Here is an 11,164-nt window from a genome sequence, read left to right as displayed (position 1 = left end):
GACCAGATGCCAGCCCCTCTGTGTCTACAGCTGCATTCAGTTAATGCCAGGAGACTTCCACTAACACCCAGCAAAGCACATTTCAGGTTTATGGCCGGTAAGTACCTGTGGTCCTACAAAACAGCTGCAGTGGATGGATGGATCTGACCAATGTGGCAATCAAATATCCAGGAACCTATGTGGGAACAAATGGGAGGGTGTAAAAACAGTTGACTGTGGGCAGGGTTTTGTGGGAGAATTGAGGAAAAAATATCCTGTGGTGGCAAAGACTTATGATACTTTAAAACTGTTCATCATGAAGTTCAGTTATTGCTCTGCAAATCTGTGCCAGGGAATACTCTATTCTCTTCCACACAGTTACCAGGGAAATTAAATAGGAGGCTGCTACTATTTCAGGACTCAGAATGAAAAATAAAAGTGGTAGTTTGCTGCAGCAGAATGAATATACAGGGAGTGTCTGGGCCAGGCTGTTGGAACAGACCGAGAAGTGCACATGGGTTTGTATTTTTCATGTCAAAAGCTGACTTAGTCTATGATTTTCCAAGCAGGAAAAATTGTAGTGGAAGTGTGAGCTGCATACCTTGCCTTCAGAGCAGAGTGAAAGAAGTTAAACGTGCAGATGCTATTCAGTGAAGCCTGGGTCGGCCTCACTTAAAGGACTTGCAAAGGCTTTAATGGGAGGAGTGCTTTCCTGCTATTAAATTACTGCTGTGCCTCATTTCTGACTCCTGGTAGTTACTCTGGCAGCTGCACACTGATAAAAGGAGGTCTCCAGGAGAGGCTGAAATGCTGCTCGCAGGGCTGGAAGATTTCAACATCTTTGTTGGCGATGAGGATGGTGGGATCGCGTGCCCTCTCAGCACGTTTGCTGCTGACACCAAGCTGTGGTGCAGAGCTGGAGGGAAGGGATGCTGTCCACAGGGGCCTTGCAGGTTGGAGGGGTGGGCCCGTGGGAACTGCATGTAGGCCTTGGTGACCTCCAGAGCATCTATTGAAATGAGCGGTGGGTGGTCAGGGTAAAGAGCAGGGTGCTAATCAGACACTGCTGAGGAGTGGCTGGTCGCTGCAGGGACAGGCTCCCTTTCCTGAGTCCTGTGATGGCTGGGGCAGCGTGAAGTCAAATACTGTCACCAAAGGAGCAGGAGACCCCTGAAAACAGAGCAGCTTCTCTGCAGAGCCCAACACCATCCCATCAGCCCATGTGCCACCGGGCAGCCGATGTTACTGCTGTACCTTGAGCTGCAGCACTGCTGTACCCTGAACTCAAGTCAGAATTGACAAAAGTCATCTTGAGATGGTGCTTCAAACCTATTCTATCCCTCTGTCTCTCCCTGACTGTAGCTACAAATGAAACACAAGCATTTCTGTCTGTCAGATTGGCAAAATATTCACCATAAGCATCACAAACTGTGATTTTTGCTAGAAATGCCACAAGGAGGAAGAATCATGTTATTTGCAGGGCAACATTCCTTTAAAAAAATTGGTTTGTTCGGTCAAATTAAGACTGAGATCGCTCTGCAAACCCTTTGGGTGAGACAGGGGTGGAGATAGAGAAGAAAGGACAGTCAAACAAATCTCCAAGACCCACAGGAAGCTCAGTCAAACTCCTCCAACAGCTCTGGGTTTGTGTCCAGGCTGGGCAAACTGTAGTTTGGCATCACATTTCAGTCACTATCCCTGGAGGTGTTTAAAAGAAGAGTAGATTTGTATTTGGTGACATGGTACATAGTAGAGCTGGATTGATGGTTGGACTCAATGATCTTGAAGGTCTTTTCCAACCAAAACCATTCTATGATTCTGTGATATTGTTGCAATAAAAAAATGTCTTGCCCATGGACAATAAATCCCTTTCCAGAGCAGGTGCAGTTTTGCTCTTAGACAAACTGCTTTTGCTAAAACCAGCCCCGGTAAGGTTGACAGAAGCACCTCATGGCAGCACAGCTAGTGCTGGGTATGTTTCTCATTTTTAAAAGGTTGGGTTTTTTTTTTCTCTCATAATATCTATGTGCCATGGTGGAAAAGGAAAATCCCAGCCATGAGTTTCAGCCTTGTCTCCAGGCAGCAGCACCAGATTAGCCATGAGAGCTGTAGACTGCGCTAATGCTGCGCTCCAGAGCCCATCCCTGCGAGGATGTGCTGCTGGGGTTTTACAGAAAAGACCCAGAGGCCAGAACAACCTGCTGCTTCAGATTAGTACATCAGCTTTGCAAGCTACGAGCTGTAACTGCTAGAAACGTTATGTGTAAATATATGAGCCTCTTTGTGCTCATGGATTGACATAATGAAGTCATCTTTGCGCGATGTCGTCGTTTGGATGTGCTTAGACAGCCCAGTAGTTCAGTGAGACAGCGTAATGAAATATGGGGTGCAAACTGCTTTCCAACAATCATGGATGCTCCCAAACTCCTGCCTGAGTGGTTTGACTATAAGAAGAGAAAGGAGAGAGGCACTGAATTATCATTCTTGGGAAATGAATAAACTGTTGCAGCCTGACCAGGAAGGCAGGCGTAACGTTCTTCTCTCCTCAGGAAGCTACAAAAGCTGAGCTCATACTGCCAAACATAATGAGGGTGTTTGTCATAAGCTGAAAATCAATGAACTCCAGCTGTCCTCATGGTCCTGGAAGGCTCTTTTTCAATGAAGAAATATTTCTTCTTGCAGAAGCATTCCAGAAGAGAGACTTCATCCTCAGGAACAGTGTGGAAAGTGAAATTGGATGGGACATAGCCAGTAGAGACCTCTCTGATGCACCCTTAAAATAAAATATTTAACATGCCCAATGAGGATTTTAGCCCAAGTTCTACAATTAGAACATCAGGAGAATGAGATTTGCCTCCTCTTTTGAACAGAGGTTCAGCCCCTATCTTGAAAGCTGTCTCTTGGCTCATCAAGGAGCACTTTCTATTACCAGTCCATCACACTGAAGTATTTAGGACCAACTTCTGGCACAAAGCAGACTAGCCTTAGGGTGTTTATCTCATAAAACACTGACTCATCTAATCAAGGAAGTATCTCACTAACCAGAACAGATGGATCATACGGGGTTTTGGCTTCTCCATCTTCCAGCCTGGATCTACTTCCTCTTTATCATTCAAGATAGTCTTCTGGTTAAGTGTCTTGCCTCCACACAGGGATTAAAGATGTTTAAAGGCCTCCTTTGAATGGGAGGAGTTGCCTCAGTGGCAGAAGGCATGTGGGGATCTGGATCTGCAGTTCTGCTGAATATTACATATGGACATGGCAATAAACCTGTGTGATGGTGAGGAAAGGAAATGAAATGCACCCAGGCAATAAATCTGAGAGAGGCCACTTCACTGTTGGAAAAATGTTCCATGTAGAGCCTGTTTTGGGTGGAAAATAAATGATTTCATAGTTTCTGGAGTTCCTCATTCCTGTTTATTTCAGTATCTCTCAGGAAAGGAAAAAAATCAAAATTCTAGTGGGATTTTTAAGCCGAGGTTGGAGCCAACCACCCATCAGAAGTGATCATGTCACTCCTGAGAGCAGGAACAGCAAGGAGCAGTGACAAGGGGAATGGCTTCTGTGTCCAGTTTGCAAGCTCTAATATTGCCAACACACAGGTGAATTTAGCCAAGAAACACACTGGTAGAAACCCACCTGTACAACAGGCAAATAAAGATCAGATTCCCAGAGCAGTGAATTATTCACACGAACTGTCAGCAGGAAAGAAGACAAGGGAAGTTACAGCTAAAACTGTTTCACATTCTTTTAAGAAATATCAAAACAGAATAAATGTGAAGACCGGATAATGTCCTAAGGAAAGTGGGAATATCCTTGAAGTTTCCTGAAATATTGCTGAAACGTCTTTCTATCCACCATTTATTTAGAGGATCCCCAACTACATGTGGGAGCTGTGACTTCCCAGGAGCGCAAGGCTCGTAACAAATGCCCATGCAAATTGTCACAACTTTTATCATGCTGTCATGGTGGTGCAACCAAAGGTCTCACATGCAGGGCTGAATTTAGGTGCTGTACTATCTGCCTTCAGTCCTAATTGTAAGTTAAGTGCATTGATTTGCACGGTAAAGCTATTAAAAAGGGGAGGGGTTTTTGTCCTCAGTTATCTCAGACCACACCTTGCTTGTAAAGCTTAACCCTTGCCACCAGCTGCAGCAATAAGCAGTACTTGCCTACAAATAAAATTTCTCTGGTGTCATGGGTTTGGATTCAGTGATCCTGCTTTGGAATACGTTACTACATGTGAATTTGATTTACCTAAGCTGATGGAAAGGACGCTTTTTAAAGTGCAATCAGTTCTCCTTATAAAAGCCCACACAATCTTGTAATCGACAAAATATTCTGGAAAAATAATGTGTTTTTCTTAAAAATGTTTAAATAGGTTTTTTAAAAATGAATCTTAATAGCTTTCATCCAGGAGCCATAGAAAAATAAACTAAAATGAGCAGTGTCCTGCTGTCATTATTTCTGATAAATCTTACTACTCTTGATAAAATCCCAAATCTTCAAGTATTCAAACAGAGCACAAAAGAAGATTGTAATAATTACAGGTCATTTACCCTGATACCCCATTCAGTGTAGGATGTGTGGACAGTGCCAAGACACATGGTTTATGGAAAACACTTAGTCTGAGACCACGTTGATTTCACCCGCTGGAGAATTTAGTTGCTAAAAGTAGATTGCACATTTGCATCTTTACATTATTTTGGATATTCTAATAAGAGATGGAACCTTAACCTAAACCTTTGTCCAATCATGTAATGCAATCAGCACAACATTCTTGTTTTAAAAAACACTCCAGTAAAAAGAGATGTGTGACCACATATCTCAGAACTGGTGGTTAGTGAGAGTTCATCATAGAATCATAGAATCATAGCATGACATGGGATGGAAGTGATGTTGGAAGTGATGTAAAGAGTTCCATCATGAAAAAAAGAAATATTACATGGTTACATGGTAGCAGTTCATGAAAATATTGTATAGACATGGTATTCCAAGAACAGTGGCTGGAAGATGAGGCCAAAGTAATTAATGTGAGAAATTCTGTGTGTGCCTCTATATATGTATAAACCCAGCAATCCAGAATGTACTGAGTATGACAGATTCTTCATCACTGCTGCTTTCACCCTCTTTCCCAGAGGCATTAGCTAAACACATTACTTTGGGGTCAGAAATGAATTATTCCGCTCAGTACAGGAATTGCTGGTTGAAGTGTAATGGCCTGTTGTTTTACAGGAAACCAGATTTGATGATCTAACTGTTCCTTAATCACTGAACCAACAAGCTAGCACCAACAGCAAAGGCAGTAGAGACAATTATTCAAAAAGCCAGTCCCAGAAGAGTACTCGGTCGGCACAAATGCTCGTGTTTCACACATGTTGCATTGGTGCCCCAAAATTATAACATGATGTGGGAGATTGTGGCCCTGTGTGCAGTCACCCTTGGTTCCTCTGTGCCCAGCAAGAGATGAACTCAGGGATCTGCCATCCCTGTTTTGGTGGTGTGTCTTTTTACTGTGGTTTGTGAAGTGGCTTGGGGAGGCACTGTGGGCTGAGGGGGGCAAGGGACTGCCTGCTTTTCACAAAAAAAACATTTCTTGCACTTTTGTTCATACATGTTGATTCAGTAACAGGTGTCACACGTGAAAAGGAGTTCCCTGATGCATCTTGTAGAATCTAAACAGGTTTCCCATTTAGATGGCTGAGAAGCAGAGACACGTAGAGAAAGACAAAAGATAAAAAGTCAAGGGAGGTACAGTAATAAACTGTATCATCCTCAGTATGTTACCAGAAACTTCCACAGGGGTCCATAATGCCTATTCCCTTCATGACCTACAATAGCAGCAGTAGCCCTTTAGAATAGAAACTTTTATTATACCTACTTAAGGGCTGACAAAGGATCTTACAGTTTGATGCTGATTAATAATTTGCACATATCAGATGCCAAATAATGTGTTCCAGGACACTGTGTCAAAACCTTTTTTGACTTGCTGACTCTTAATTTTATTTTTTAAGCATCTAGCCTGCCCCTGAATTTAAACTCAGAGTCAACAGGCTTGCCTGCCTATTGTAAAAACCCTGAGTAAAATCACACTGCTCAAGGCACTGTGAGCATGTTGGGTGGCTGGAGCTTGTTGACTTTTGTCTTTACAATGTATAATGCTAATCACAGCACAGTACAAGCACCCAGAAATGCTTGTGTTAGAATCAGGGAGCTCCCCAGCATTCAGGAGACCTCTTGCTCCAGCCACCATACCCAGCTGTAAGTGGCAGATCCTTGGGGATACTTCTTTGTAGCAGTGTGAGTAGAATGGTAGAACAGCTGCTGACAGGGGATGCTATCCCTCAGTGGGGCACGCAGAGATGATGGCCCCATAAGGCTGATATAGAAGGAAAATCCCAGGTGGGGATAGAGACTAGAGCCTTTCCTCATGCAGGCAGCACACTTGCAAGTGCAGCAGTTGGCATCATCTAGAAATCCATCAGCCGTCATGCATGGGGATACCTGCTAGTGTCTTCAGATACTGTCTTTGCACTGGTTTAGATTTGGGAACGCTAGAGGAGTCTGGTTGAATGGGAGCACACAGTGCATATCAGCATTTGAAAGAAGACTTTGGCAGGGTAGGAGGTGAATGAGCAGGGAAAGCCCAGGGTTGAAGCTGGATTTCAGGAACAGACAGTAAAACCCAGCAGCCAGGAGACACAGCGAATTCAGAGCCTGGTTCTGCATGCCCCGGTTGTCCTGGCTGCTGGCTGCAATAGAAGTGCTAGTGAGGAAGCTAAACTAAGCCATTAAAAGGCAGAAGGAAGCAATTTGTGTTGTGATGAAGCACAGATACATAGTAAAGCTGTCAAACTTCACTTGAGCTACTCCACCTTCACCAGGTCGCACCTATTTTTATATTTGACTTTGCAGAACACACAAGTTCACTATCATTTTACAAACTTCACATGGCAGGGAGGCCTCTCTCCTTGGAGGTCATTTTCTTCAGACGATGCAAATGCCAGCTGCCAGTTGTAAGCATTATTATTTATATGGACTTGTCAAGGAGTGAGGGGGAAACGATGCAGGCAGCTCACTTCTGTCTGGTTAGCTCTCAGGAAAGGCCAGCAGAGCCTTTTAAAAAGGACAGTGTCAAAGCTGAACTGTCTTCCAAAATCCACTCTGCAGAAACAGTGCAAGACAACACATGCTTTAAAGCCAGCCAAGGTAGCACTAAAGGGCCTGTTTTATTGTTTGGGGTTGTTTTTTTTCTGTGTTTTTTCTTTTTGTTGTTGTTGCTGAAAATCTCCATTAGTGACTTCTTGTGGTGCAAGAACCAGCAGCAGCCAGAGGCTGGACAGAGCTCACACTAGTAACTGCATCCAGCCGCATTTTGTTTGCTTTGGGGCTTACTTCTTTTAGCCTTTTCTTTGACCTAACTCACATCTGAGCAAATATCATCCTCTGATGGACATCCCCACATATCCCCATTTCATCCTTCCTGAGCCAACAGCACACAGCATGGTCCTCCACGGCGCAGCCCTCCATGGCGTGGCTCTCCATGGCATTGGCCCTCCACAGTGCGGCCCTCCATGGCATTGGCCCTCCACAGTGCGGCCCTCCATGGCGTGGCCCTCCATAGAATCATAGAATCATAGAATGGTCTGGGTTGGAAGGGACCCCAAGGATCACAGAGCTCCAACCCCCTGCCACAGGCAGGGACACCAACCTCCAGGCCTGGAGCTACACAAGGCTGCCCAGGGCCCCATCCAACCTGGCCTTGAACACCCCCAGGGACAGGGCATCCACCCCCTCTCTGGGCAGCCTGTTCCAGCCCCTCACCACTTTCTCTGGAAAAAACTTCCCCCTAATACCTAATCTAAACCTTCCCTCCTTTAGTTTTAATCCATCCCCCTTGTCCTACCATTATCTACCCTTTTAAAAAGTCGAATCCCCTCCTGTTCCTCTGCTCCCTTCAGGGACGGGGAGGCTGCAATGAGGTCCCCCTGCAGCCTTCTCTTCTCCAGGCTGAACCAGCCCAGCTCCCTCAGCCTCTCTTCGTAGGGCAGGTGCTCCAGCCCTCTAATCATCCTTGTGGCTCCTCTGACCCCTCTCCAACAGTTCCACATCCTTCTTGTATTGGGGGCCCCAGCTCTGGACACAGGACTCCACGGTGCGGCCCTCCACGGCATGGCCCTCCATGACGCGGCCCAGTTGGGAGCAGGGGAAGGCCCTTCTGGCCACGCACCGTTGCTCACCAAGCTGCCCGCCTCACAGCTCTCACACCGAGGGCAGGTTTTGTGCTGGCAAACCTGGCAAAGGAATATGGGGCATGTGGCTGAGAATAGTTAAGATTCGAGGCAGATGATGGCACTTGCTGTGGATAGACTGAGCAGAAATAAGTGCTAAAAGGAGATGTCTTCACAGAGCTTTGGCTCAAATCCCAAAAATACTTAGGTGCCTGACTCCCAAATAAATCCATAGCAGTCAAATGGCTAAATGTCCTGCCTGTAACATAAAAGAAGCAGAAAGAAATGACTTCACCTCTCCTCTCAGTATTGCTGATGCAATTCTGTGAAAATATCCTCAAAGGCGACACGAATAAAGGAGGAAAGGCAAATTCCAGATGAACACTGAGAACAACGTCATGGTATCCAGAGGTGCTCTCCCAAGAACATCCCAGTCCAGAAATGCTCTGGAATAGTTTCAAGAATGCTGGGTTTCAGACTATTAAACCACCTTCTAGATTTTGGCTTCACCCAATTAAAAAAATACTGGAAAAGCCTCACATTTACCTGAAGGAGTCTAAAAGAGAAGAGGGACCCATTTGCTGTCGTTGCTACATAGCACTCCAAGAAGACAAAAATGAGCAGGGCTTTATCAACTCCACCTGCACAGATGTTTACTGCTCTGGCTCCTCCTTAGCCAGATTCATGTTATAAAAGAAATGGGGCCTTTTCCCAGCAGGATGTGGGTGAAGCCATACAGGAAGAAGGAGTCCCTTCCTCCCCCTCCTTGTTTTCTAGCCTGAGGGCAATGCTGAGCCAGACTGTGAGGCTGCAGAGCCTGGTTCCTCTCTGAGTGGCCACCAATTTGATTTTTACCTTATTTGTGCTCTCAGCTGTTTTTCCCCTTGGCCTGCACTGTGCTGGGTTTTTAGCTTCTCAGCCCTGCCCACAAAATTCACAGGCAGAGAAACATTAAAATGAAAAGTAGTTTAATGTGCATCTAAGCTTCCTGTTACCGTGGGGCCAAGTCCTTACAGACAGCACCATGGGATACTTGAAACAGAGACTGAGTAGCTTGTTTTCACTGCTGTTTCTGATTCTGCCATAGGAGGTCCTCAGGAGCAGAAGCATGTGAAGAGAGAGAGAGAGAAGCCAGTTGCCTGAATGCATTTTGGATGAGGTTATCATGGCTTGAAAAATGCACTGCTTGTTTACCTGGGATGCTGTTTTCCCTTCCATGTAGAGTTTGTCTTTGGTAGCAGATGCTGAAAGTGCACTGGGAAGACTTGCCAGAAGGTGTGCTCCTGAAGGAGAGGGAAAAAATGATTCTTGGGTTCCTCCAACTCTTTGCCCTCAGCCAAAGCCTCCCCACCCACCCTGACAAGCCTGACAACTTCCTGCCAAGGTTGCCAAGGTTTGCCCAGGTTTCCTACGAGGTGCCAGACAAACCCACCACCCACATATGACAATCTTCACCTGGAAAACATCTCATATGCTGTCTCTTGTTCAGTCAGTGATGACTAGGAAGTGCTTTGGATTAAGGGTTCATCAAAACAACAGGCCTTATCCATTACCCTCCCCATGTCCATTTTGGCTACTTATCCCCAAAGAATTTTATCTGGAGTTTATTATTGCTCAGCATTTACTTACTTCACCTAGATTTACATCCCACTCACCCCCTTTTATTCTCTCATTCTCTCTTAATTATCTTGTGCTCTTACTCTCCTATCACTGCCTGTGCCTTCACTCAAGGCTGTGGTTTCATGATAATTAGTACCAGACCTGAGCACTACCTGTCCTACCAAATTAACCCCCAGCCTGTAGCAGCTGTTTCTGGCAGCCTGAAGCTTTCACACAAGCTGTGGGAGAACAGACAGTACGTGACGTGGTGTGAAGTTAAAACAGTGACAAAGCCAGCTGATAAAACCCAAACCCCTTGTTGTTCTCCAAACAAATAGGAGCTGGCAGAATTTGTTGGTGTCAGATTGGTTTCAAGGGGCTGGAGAGATTTTGATCCAGTACTGGTAGAATCATAGAATCATAGAATGGTCTGGGTTGGAAGGGACCCCAAGGATCACAGAGCTCCAACCCTCCTGCCACAGGCAGGGACACCAACCTCCAGGCCTGGAGCTACACAAGGCTGCCCAGGGCCCCATCCAGCCTGGCCTTGAACACCCCCAGGGATGGGGCACCCATTACTTCTCTGGGCAGCCTGTTCCAGCCCCTCACCACTCTCTCTGGAAAAAACTTCCCCCTAATATCTAATCTAAACCTTCCCTCCTTTAGTTTTAATCCATCCCCTTTGTCCTGCCATTATCTGCTCTTTTAAAAAGTCGAATCCCCTCCTGCCTATAAGCTCCCTTCAGGGACTGGGAGGCTGCAATGAGGTCCCCCCACAGCCTTCTCTTCTCCAGGCTGAACAAACCCAGCTCCCTTAGCCTTTCACAGAAAGGTGTAACCCTACCTTTCCTCATCTCAAAGGCCTTGCATTACCAAACTGGAGCTTTAACTGTGTAAACACACCCACTTCTCCATCTCCTCTGCTTGCCCCTCACTGTTGGTGGGCTCTGTCCTTTCCTACACCCCTGCCTGGCTTTGCTGGTGCAGGGGTGCGAGTGGGGTGGGAGCAAAGAGAAGCAGCACAGGGCCGAGCGAGACGAAAAGGCTTTCACCAAAGGTGTAACATCTCAACTTCTAGCAGCTTCTCCTTCTATAAATAAGACTTGAATAAAAGGGACCAGTGCATTGAATCCAATAGTGCCGTTCAAAGCAAGCACTCTGCTGCCTTGTGGAGGAGAGTGCGTGAAGATCTTTGCCCTTCCTGGGGCACTGAGCTTGCTATCCAGCTCCTGGGCCACCGAATGCCTTTGAGGGCTGCTGGTAGGCTCCAGGCTCACAGCCAGGCTGGGTGTAACCACCCCAGCAGTGAGGCTGGCCAGGCAGGCATCCCGGAGCTGCTGGCACTGTGCTAAGAT

This window comes from Gallinula chloropus (assembly GCF_964237585.1).
Source record: "Gallinula chloropus genome assembly, chromosome: 3".
Lineage (NCBI taxonomy): Eukaryota > Metazoa > Chordata > Aves > Gruiformes > Rallidae > Gallinula > Gallinula chloropus.
The sequence above is the reverse complement of the archived record's forward strand: the minus strand, read 5'-3'. Positions refer to the sequence as shown.